The following is an 11,202-nucleotide window of genomic DNA, read 5'->3' as shown; positions in this document are numbered from 1 at the left end:
TGAGAGAGAGAGCATGTGTGCATGAATGAGGGGAGGGGCAGAGGGAGAGGGAGAGGGAGAGAATCTCCAGCAGACTCCCCGCTGAGCACAGAGCCCAGTGGTGGGGGGCAGGTGAGGGGGGTTCAATCCCATGACACTGAGATCATGACTGAAGCCAAAATCAAGATATTAAGAACCACTCAGGTGTCCCTAGATTAGTCTTAATTTCTGAAATAAATTTTATTTCTAATTCTTTCCTGAGTTATGCCCCCTCATTTCTGAGGGTCACTTATTCTGATTTATATTGCTCTTTTGTATCTGACCTAATTTTCTACTATTTTGAAATGCCAGGTTGCAGTTTTGTTCAGTCTGGGGACATGTATTGCCACCATAGTTCTCTTGTGTAGGGTTTTTATTTTGCTCCCTGGTCTCTTTTTTCTTATAATAACTTTGCCTGGGATTTGACTTTAATAATTCTTCTGGTGTTCATTTTTATGTATAATTTGTTCTTCTGAACTTCTAGAACAATATGGGTTTCGGGGATGTTTCTCTAGCTTCACAGGGCTTCTATCTGTGGTTTTCTGTGGTTTACATATATGGCCACTTGCTCTCTGGGAATTCCTGGCTCTGTCTTCCTCCCCAGCTGTCCTCTGAAATTAGTCTTCCCTTCTCTGTTCTTCGCCATCGTGTTCAATTTTGACTCCTCCCCCACAGTCCCTCTTGTGGAAGTTCTGTCCTAAGAGGGAACCCTGGGGGTCAATTCCCAGAAGCCCCATTAGCTCAATGACTCTGGTCCTTCAGTCCTTCTTGTCATGGACTCCTTGAGCTGTCCTGGTACTGGAGTGAGCAAAACCCCATCCAGTTTGAGTGTGGTTCTTACAAGGGACTGTTCTTTCCAGAGAACACCTGTTGGCTGTTCCGGGTCTTCCTGTTCTCATGTCTATCAGCAGCTGCTCCACACACAGACAACCATCCCAGCACGACCCATTGTCCATCCCATCTGTGCATTCTGGGATCGCGGGGATATCTTTTCATTTCATTTCACTATAAATGTCCATGGGCTTTTGTCTTTGCTATCTAGTTTCTTACTTCAGTGCAGGAATACAGTGAAAACTGTATGCCACTGCTACCATTTTCCTGGGACCCTCTCCTTATTGGCTGACATTGATTAATTAATTAGCTTTAAAAAATATTTTATTTATTTATTTGAGAAAGAGAGACAGAGACAGAGAGAGACAGTGAGTGCAGGTCGGGAGAAAAAGGCTCCCCACTGAGCAGGGAGCCCAACACGGGACTCGATCCCAGGACCCTGGGATCATGACAGGAGCCGAAGGCAGATGTTTAGCTGACTGAGCCACCCAGGCATCCCCCTGGCTGACCTTTAAACTACCAGTAATGGATTTCAGTTTGGCAGATATGGGATATATTCCATTGATACTGTCCAATGAGGCAAGATATGGAAGCTCGCAAAGGAATGAAAAAGAAAATGAGCAAGCATTAAAAAAAAAAAAAAGAAAAAGAAAAAGATCTTGGGATCACACAGAGATCATTTGAGTATACCCTGACAGCACAGAATCAGAGAAGGTACAGACACAGACCTGACAAAAATGTATGAGATAATGGTATAGCATTGGCTGGAGATGGAGAAACGCTCAGAGACACAGCCCACCAGGCCTTCCTACCCCACAGCCTCAAAACCAATCTGACCCTTCCCTAAAATTTGGGTCACCAAATTAGGCTGGCCGTTTCTACTCAGAGAAAAATCCGTTGCTTCATTGACTGAACATTTACATATATACACATGTTCTGCCTCAGGAAGTATAGAGTTGCCCCTGACAACTCTTTTTACTCAATTGGAGTAAAAATTAAATGGGGACAATTAGCTAAACCGTTAGAGAATAAATCTAGTTGCCCAGAGCTTGTTGTTTTGAGTATGAGGTTTAGGTAAACAAAGGACTATCAGAACATGGCTTTACTGCTGGTTATGTACGTGGTCTTGGCGAGAGCCAAAGCCCATGGGATCAGGATGTATGAGAATCCCGGGTGGTTCTAGAACCTTCCTATGGCAGAGCAGCTGCCCTGGGAATCTCTCTGGAGGAAGGCTAAACATGCCACGTGTGGTACTCATTCTCTGAAAGGATCTGGTTTCCAGGTACCATCCACTCTGCTTGAGATTAGACTCTTCTGTGCAGTTAAAATACATTTTGTTGTTTGTTGTTGTTGTTGTTATTGTTGTTTAACTTTTTTATATTTTTACATGTTTTTAAAATATTTTTAAAATAATTTTTTATTTTTTATAGAATACTTCTTGAATGGCAAAATACATAGTTATTTATACATGTTAAACATGTTAAAATGTTGGGCGCCTGGGTGGCTCAGTGGGTTAAGCCGCTGCCTTCGGCTCAGGTCATGATCTCAGGGTCCTGAGATCGAGGCCCGCATCGGGCTCTCTGCTCAGCGGGGAGCCTGCTTCCTCCTCTCTCTCTGCCTGCCTCTGCCTGCTTGTGATCTCTGTCAAATAAATAAATAAAATCTTTAAAAAAAAAAAAAAAAAAAACATGTTAAAATGTATAATGTTAGACTTCCTAAAGGAAAACTCAAAACAAAACAAACCCACTCCTGATTCTAGTGGATCTGGCCAGGGATGTGAGGCAGCTCACATTCCTCTGGAAATATCAATTGTGAGAATATTGTGCTCAGGGGTGTTTTTCAAGGGGAGGAAGAAAAGAGCACAAAAAATGGATGTCCTAGGGTTCATAGGGTCAGCAGAGTCTTTGTTCTTGAAGATAGTCATCAGAGACGAGCTGATGGCTGGGCGTAGAGCTGTTAGCGAGTTCCTGGGATCGAGTCACTGTGTTGGAGCCACTCTCCAATTTAAATGTCACAGTTCTAGTACCACAGCCCTTTGGAATATCTCATACCAGTCTGTAGAAACCTCAGCAGGCCCTAAAACCATTCCTAAGTCCAGAAAGACACATAGCGGCTAAAAAGGTCAATGCCATAAAGAAAGATAAAGAATTCAGATTGGACTCTGGGGAAAAGAAAAACTCTTGGAAGCTTGAGCCCAGAAAGTCACCGTCCAAGTTCCCACTTGTTGTTGGAATCTTGTCCACACAAGCTTTGCTTGAACAACAGCAGAGACACAAGCAGCCTCAGGACGCAGATCTAGTCCTCGCCCCGCTTTCCTACCGACAGATTCCTTCCATGATGTCAACCACTTGTGTGCTCCTGACTCCTATATGGCTCTCCTGGATTGGATTCCCTCTCACGCTCCAATACAGCTGGCTGCCCATTTGACATCTCCACGAGGTGAGGAAGCATCTTAAATGTAATTATGTCCTAAAGAGAACCCTGGATTCTCTGCTCCCGCCCTACCTCCTACCCCCACTCTACGTCCCTACGTGTGTCCCGAGATGTCCCACCCCAGGAAGCGGCCCCATCTCCAACCTGTTGCTCAAACTAAAAACCTGGAATTCATTTGGTTTCTTTTTTTTCCCCTCTCACTCCCATATCCAGTTCCTCAGTACATCCTATCATACCAACCTCCAAACTATATAGGTGTATTAAGCAGACTTTATTTTTTAGAGCCCTTCGGTCCACAGCAAAATTGAACATAAGGTACAGGGATTTCCCACCACCTTCCCTGCCCCCACTCATGTATGGGTTTTCTATTCTCAACATCCATGATCACAGGGGGACATTTGTTACAACTGATGAAGCTACGCTGACACCATCGTTCCCACTCAGAGTTCCCAGCTCACACTAGAGCCCACTCATAGCACCGTAGATTCTATGGGTTTTGACAAATGTACAATGACATCAATCCACCACTACGGGACTATACAGTATGGTTTCACTGCCCTAAAAATACTCTTTGCTACACCTATTCGTCCTTCCCTCTCCCCTAACCTCTAGCAACCGTTGATCTGTTCACTGTCCCCATAATTTGCTGTTTCCAGAACGTCCTACAGTTGGAGCCAAGAAGTATGTAGGCTTTTCAGACTGGCTCCTTTGACTCAGAAATAGGCATTTAAGGTTCCTCAGGGTCTTTCCATAACTAGAAAGTGCACTTCTTTTTAGCACTGAATATTATTTCATTGTCTAGAGGCACCAACATTCATTTATCTACTCACCAAAATATATTTCTAATTCATTCTTTTCTTTCAACCTTCATTTGGACCGCCAGAGTCCAAAACACTATTCTCTTAGGTTGCCACATTAGTCTCTTGACCAGTCTCCCTGCTTTAATTTTTGCCAAACCATCATGTTTTCTTTACAAAACAGCCAGAGTTTACCTTCTTAAAATGTAAATCAGGTGATGTCTCCTTCCTGCATACATGGTCAAGATTTCTAACCATGCTGGATATGAGCCTGGGTATCCTGGAGGACTCGTGCAGCCTGGCTCTCCAGGGAGGTGATCTATCTACCTCCTGCTCCTTCTAACGTGTGGCTTTTCTCTCCCTAGTTAAACTTCAAGAGGAAAATGTCGAAGAGGCTTTCTATAGTGAAGACAGTGTTAGAGTTCAAGTTGTGAGCTCCACTGACTGCTGCTGCCTCCCTAAAACCAAGTCTTGAAGGAGCACCAAGAATTCATAACCAAAAACAAAAGGGGAAACAAACCTGTGGGAGGTCCCCAAAGAGCCTGAGGAATCCTGAACCCATGTGTGAGGTGCTGAGAGGGTAGCTGGAGACCACAGCGAGGGCAGTCAGAGGAAAGCCTTCCCTGCTCTTGCCCCTCTCTCTGACAACCTCTGGTGGACCATCACTGCTGATCCCCTACTGCAGATGCCAGCACCACGAGCCTAGGACACGGGCATGAGTGTTTGTACTAGCTTGGAGGTGCCAACCCCACTGGGGCAAACCTTACATGAAGGCCGGTGAGTGCTGATCAGCCAGCCCTGGGAAATCACTCCCTCTTCCTTTCTCCTTCCTGCCCTTAGGATCAGTGAGTAATAATAATAATAAATCAGAGGAATTAGCTTGTCTGGCCCCACTGTTGCATCTCCTTGAGACAGCACTCAAAGTGTGGTCTCTGGGGCAGCAGCACCTGCATCACCAGGGAACTTGCTAGAAATGCATATTATCAGGTCCACCCCAGCCATATCAATAAGAGACCCTGCGGATGGAACCCAGAAATCTGTAACAAGCTCCCTCTCCACAGGATTCTGAAGGAAACAAAAGTCTGAAACTACCTCCCTATGTGTTTACAAGTGAAACCCTGAGCAGAAGAGTGGTAGGGCTGGGCATGATCAAGGGTGGCTCTGTGATGCCTTGGGACCTGGCTGATCTCGAGTTTATTCTCTAGTCTCATCCTTAAATTCTCCTGGCCTAAGCTGACTTTGGGCCTTTTATCAAAATCATTACCAGACTAACTGATTCTCGCAAGGAAACATGACCATATGGATCAAAATAATTCTACATTGAGGAGTGTAAGCTGGAACTAGAAAGACCAAAAAAACTAAACAATAAACACCATGAAAAGCAGAGGTATTTAAAAAGATCCACAAAACCTTTAAGTACATAAGAAAACCCTACTTAGGAAGATCAATGTAAGGCAAGAATATGAAACCGTAACAAAGAACTAAGTAACATTAGTTCTGGATATTGTAACATTTTAAGTAAAAACACAATAGATGCGATGAAAGAAAACTGGATGTAGACTATATAAAAGCTAACAGATATGAAGGATGGAGGTAGAAATATCAACCAACACTAGATTCTATGAATTCCAGGAGGGCAGAAAAAACACACAGAAAGGGCACAAGTCACTAATTTCTCAGAATTAAAGAGTGCCAAAGAGGAGAGATAAGGATAAATCCATCATTAAACATAGTAAAACTCAACATTTAAAACGGGAGAAATTTTTGGTCTCTTTAGAAAAAGAGCAGATTACCTATAAAGGCAAGAGAGAAAATGATGCCAGAAGCCACATTAGCAGCCCTGGGTGGAAGAAGACAGTGGAGTAACAGCTTTATGGGTCTTGGAACCTAGAATTTTATGTCCAGCCAAACTGTCACTTGAATATGTAGCAAAACTCTTTCAGGCATAAAATGTATCAGGAGTTTTCTTACACTATGACCCACATCAAAAACACCCTTAAATAAGAGAAGAGAGACAAACAGATGCTACAAAAAATATGAGAAGGAAGGTGAAAAAAAAAAAGTTGGTAACCTTTATTTTAGCTTTATGGGGGAAAAAAAAGGCAGGATCAGAAAAAAAGGCAAAAGACAAAGTATATCCATAAGAATTAAGAACTAAAAATCTAGGGGCGCCTGGGTGGCTCAGTGGGTTAAAGCCTCTGCCTTCGGCTCAGGTCATGATCCCGGGGTCCTGGGATTGGGCTCCGCGTTGGGCTCTCTGCTCGGCAGGGAGCCTGCTTCCTCCTCTCTGCCTGCCTCTCTGCCTATTTGTGATCTCTGTCTGTCAAATAAATAATTAATTAATTAAAAAAAAAAGAACTAAAAATCTAGGCAATAGCAAACTCTTGGGTTGAAGAGGAATGAGAAAGACAGAGGGTTGTTACACACGACCAAATACTTGTCCTATAGTTGGGAAGAGATGGATACTGGCATATTTAAAGAATTAACGGAGGTTCTAAATGTAGAGACTGATACCAGAGGAACATATTTCATCAGAAGAAACCAAAGAAAACTTCATTTATGCAGTGTAATTCAGGAACAGAGAAAAATACATTACATGAAAATGACATAAAACTGTGGAAAACTGTTCTAAAATTATGGTTACTGTCATCAATTTAAATGGTTAAAAATAAAAATAAAAACAAAAACAAAAAATAAACAGAAGCCACAGACCAATTAAAGAAGAAGAAAAAATAAAACCCACAACTACATATATGTAAGAGGCTCGCATTAAACTAAAGTGACATTTAAAAACTGACATTTAAGATAGGGAAAAAGAGACCCCCTGCAAATGTAATTAGAAAGAAATCTGGGGTAGAATCTTACTACAAAATACAACTGAAAACCACAATTGTCATAAGATACAAAAGAGGACAATGCACTTGGTAAAGGAACAGAGAGGAAGAACATATAACCATCATAAAGACATTATCTCTAATAATTCAGCCTGGAAACAGAAAAAGCAGCAACAGACCAAACCACAGGGAGAAAAAAATTTGTAATTGTAGATGGACATTACAAGTCTTCTCAGAAGCTGAGCAAATAGACAAAAAGAAACAGACTACCGCAGATCCGGTAACCATGTGGATGCCTTGTTAAATTCAAAATGCTCCAGAACTCCCCAAAGTCTGATCCACTGCGGTCCCAAACTCCCTCAATAGGGGACAATCTAGGATGTCATTCCAAGTGGATTTTGTTCCTGGCAGTTTTGGAAGAGTCTGATTCTAACACTCTACCACTCAGGGCACTACAGTGTGGGAAGGGGCTCAAAACCAGTGTCGCTGTGAGGTTCCTAGACATTTTCTCAGGATATAGTGGAAACTCCCAGGACTGCAGTGCTGGAAGCGGGTCCCCAGTCTGGCACTATTTAACATTTCTTTTGTCAACCTGGAGGATACGATAAGCAGACCAAGGTCTTATTCCAAAAGACCCAATGAAAATCACACAAAGATCAGTACAGCTGGGATGGTGATTATACCAAGTTAAGTGTAACTCTCCTTTCCAAATGCTATTTCCTGCTTGGCGGACTGTCCCTCTGTTCTCTGTGCCACTTCCTAGACAGGTTACTGAACACACCCCCATTACTGCACTGGTCGTGTTGTATGGCATTTCTGTTTTCATCTGTATCCCGTCCATCAGACTCAGCTCCAGGAGAAAGGGGCGCTGATCTGGTCATTCCTCTACCTCTGGACTCGAGCAGTGATTCTTACTGAATATTTATTAAGTGAATCAGAAGCTAATCAAAGAAAGAAAGTTTCTGTGTTTAACTCCTAGAGGAACGGCAAGATCAGAAATACTCGGCTGATGCCTGGAACGGTCCACAGACCATAAACACACCTGACCAAAGGCAGCAAGTGGAGAAACACACACAAGTCACTGCCCAGGGACAAAGGCCACTGGGCAGAGGTACAGATACCGTGCTGCAAAGAAGGAATCAGAGCCCAGAACCACCCATCTGTCATGGGAAGGCAGAAAGGACATTCTCCAAGGAGCTCTGTGTTTCAGAGGGGCTAACCCCCTGCCTCCCCTACAACAGTCTGCTCCCACTTTTGGAAACCAAATGAACCTAAAGTCAGCTCCGCACATCCCAACACAACGTGAAACCATGGGCAGCTCTGTGTTTTGGGTGCAGGGCACTGAGAGTCTTAGAAATGGCACTTTGTGCACAGGAAGCTTGAGACTTTGCTCAAGAGTGGGGACACGGGCTTCAGACGACACTGGGCATTCTCCCCCGTGCCAGGGTCAGCTCCACTCCTCCAGAATCTCCGTCCCAGGGGCCCAGGGGCCCTCCTTGGGCCCAGTGGAGGGGAATGTGAGCACACTGTCTCCTGGCTGCTGAACCATCCCCACCCCCCGGGGCCCTGCCCATGTGTCATCCCATGACCCCTCTGAAGAAGAGACCCCCCCGAATCTGATCCATGACATAGATCTCTCAAGGACAGTAACACATCTGGCCATGAGCAACCATGATGAGGTCAGTTACCCCGGACTCCGGGGAGGGAAATGGATACTGAACCTATGGTCAAAGGGTAAGTGGCAGGTGCTATGGAAGCCAGAGAGGCCGAGGGCATAAAGGGGGAGGCGGAGAGGGGTGTTACGGGCCAAGGACTTACTGCCTGGGGATCCAAGAGGACCCTGGATGCAGAGGGGGGTCGCTCCAAAAATGGGCTGGAGTGGCAAGCCGTGTCACGTGATAAAGAGCCTCGCAACCTACTTCGGAATCCATCCAAAAGGAACACGGAGCCACTGAGGCACAGACAAAGAGAGGTGAGCTGCTCACGATGCAGGGTCAGTGAGGGGCAGCGAGGAGCCTGGGTCTCCACCCCCGCCCTCCGCCGCACGCAGCAAGAGCCCTACGAAACCCCCCAAAGGCTCGAGTCAGGACATCACTCATTAGCCCCTCCAGTTTCACGCTTTCATCGATTACCGACCTTCCTCTGATAACGGATGATCTGGCGGCAACCCCGGGGGAGGATGCCATCTGCACGGCCAGCGAGAAAGTGCTGACCTGTGGTTCTGCCAGGCCCGTCCCCAGTGACCACTCCACAAACCAGTCTTTGCTACACCGTGTGGTGGCTTCATAATGGAATTGCCACCCTGTGCCCAACGCCCAGCAACACGTTTAATTTCATCCAATTAGTAGCTACCAACGACCCTTGTCATCCTTCTTTCTTGGAAGTTCCAAGTCTGCCCATCAGGGATTCCAAAGAGGTTTCTATGCAGTAAATTGTTTTGTCAACCCAGGGGAGTGGTGACGTCTTGGCAACTTGAGGCTTCAGTCAAATTGCCTGTAGGCAAAATTGTCAGGGAAGGCCTGTGCGACAGACAGGGTCAAACTTATTATTCTTATGTTTTAGATCAAACAGGGAGGCTCAGTAAGTCTCCTGGACCTGGAGGAGAGATTCACAGACAAGGGATGACTGAGCCCATACATCAAACCACTTCCCTGGTTAATCTTTTATTATGACCATCTTACCGTGCACTCCTCTATCCTTCCCAATGTGACTTGCTGAAGCCCCAAATCTAGAAAGGATGGGGGGTAGCAGACCCGTTACATTTCATTATAACTTGTATTTCTGAAACAGTGTCTCACTCTTCTTTATTCACTGAACAGAGGAAAAATTGACATAAAAAGCTGATATAAGAACTGTTAAGTGCGTCCTTCTTACAAGTGCATCCTGTATGCCATTTCTATAGAATCCTGTAGTGCCTTCATTTGGAGGTTTCTTTCTTTTTTCAAGTGTGAAATACCTCTTTTTGGAAGATACAGCGTTTTTTCAGGGAAGAATAGATACAGTTCTTACTGTCCATTTGAGTCTTCTACATATTTTTTTTTTTTTAAGATTTTACATGTATTTGACACAGAGAGAGAGAGAGAGCAGGAGCAGGGGGACTGGCAGAGGGAGAAGCAGACTCCCCACTAAGAAGGGAGCCCCATGCAAGGTTTGATCCCAGGGCCCTGGGCTCATGATCTGAGCCGAAGAGATGCTTAACTGACTGAGCCCCCCAGGTGCCCTGAGTCTTCTACATCTTACAGAAATGAAGCTGACCTCGAAGAGATATCAGAGGTTACCTTACACATTTCTTAAAAATTGTCCTAATGTCTCCAGTTAGGAAAAATCTTGAACTATGCATAGTAATACAGTGATAGATTTCAGTCTTATGTCCACCAACTTTTAAACAACTTATAAGAAATGGCCACTTTGGGATTATATAGTGTTGTTATAGGAATATAAAGAGGCCATCTGGTCCTTAGAAGGCCTATTCAGGGGTGCCTGGGGGGCTCAGTCGGTTAAGCATCTGCCTTCAGGTCAGGTCAGGATCTCAGGGTCCTGGGATCAAGCCCTGCACCAGGCTCCTTGCTCAGTGGGGAGTCTGCTGCTTCCTCTCCCTCTGTTCCCCCCCCACTCATGTTCTCTGTCAAATAAGTAAATAAAATCTTGAAAAAAAAATTAAGGCCTGTTCACATGGTTGACCCTTGGCTGGCATCTGTGAACTGATTCCAAATCTGAAATAAACCACAACGTGGCTTTTTTTTTTTTTTTTAAGATTTTATTTATTTGAGATAGCGAGCGAGAGAGCACAAGCATGGGGAGGGGCAGAGAAAGAGGGGAAAGGAGACTCCCCAATGAGCTGGGAGCCCAAAGTGGGGCTCGATCTCCTGGGATCATGCCCTGAGCCAAGGCGGATATTTAACCAACTGGGCCACCCAGGCGCCCAACAATGTGATTTATACTGAACACTTGCTTTCCTTCTGGGGTCTGGAATCTTGGTACCTGTGAGGCAGAGGGTGCCTACGGGACCAGTGTCCCCCGAACCATGCGAGCACTGAGTTCCTAAAGAGCCTCCCTGGTAGATGACCCTTTAGATATATCGCGACTCTGCTCTGGGTCTTAAAGCCTAGGATTCCACCAAAGGGGGAAACGCGTGGAGGCTTGCGCTTGGTTTCCTCTAGATTTTAGACGTGCCTTTTCCCTTTGCTGAGTTGGCTTTGTATCCTTTGGCTGCAATAGGCGGTAGTCAAGAACCTGACTGTAGGGAGTCCTCCTAGTAAATCCTGCAATTCCCAGGTGGGTGTGGGCAC

The sequence above is a fragment of the Mustela putorius genome, unplaced genomic scaffold (assembly GCF_011764305.1).
Source record: "Mustela putorius furo isolate JIRA1106 unplaced genomic scaffold, ASM1176430v1.1 tig00001075_pilon_pilon_pilon, whole genome shotgun sequence".
NCBI lineage: Eukaryota > Metazoa > Chordata > Mammalia > Carnivora > Mustelidae > Mustela > Mustela putorius.
Note: the sequence above shows the minus strand (reverse complement) of the source record.